Genomic DNA, 250 nt, shown 5'->3' with positions numbered 1-250 from the left:
GTAAAACCGTAAGCTTCCTCTGTGGAAAGCTGAAGCATGTAACCTAGAAAGAAAAAGAAAATGTAGGATCAGAATTTAGTGTAATTCATTCAGAACATGTCTTTATTTAAATACATGTTTGTTCTGACATACTGTACCTGCAAACCTAAACCAGGTCCAGATTGCCCATACTGCTACATAGATGGATGAGATGACGGAACCAAAACGGCCATCTCCTGTGACCTGCAGTCGGCTGACATACACCTGGATG

This window comes from Etheostoma spectabile, chromosome 10 (assembly GCF_008692095.1).
Source record: "Etheostoma spectabile isolate EspeVRDwgs_2016 chromosome 10, UIUC_Espe_1.0, whole genome shotgun sequence".
NCBI lineage: Eukaryota > Metazoa > Chordata > Actinopteri > Perciformes > Percidae > Etheostoma > Etheostoma spectabile.
The sequence above is the reverse complement of the archived record's forward strand: the minus strand, read 5'-3'. Positions refer to the sequence as shown.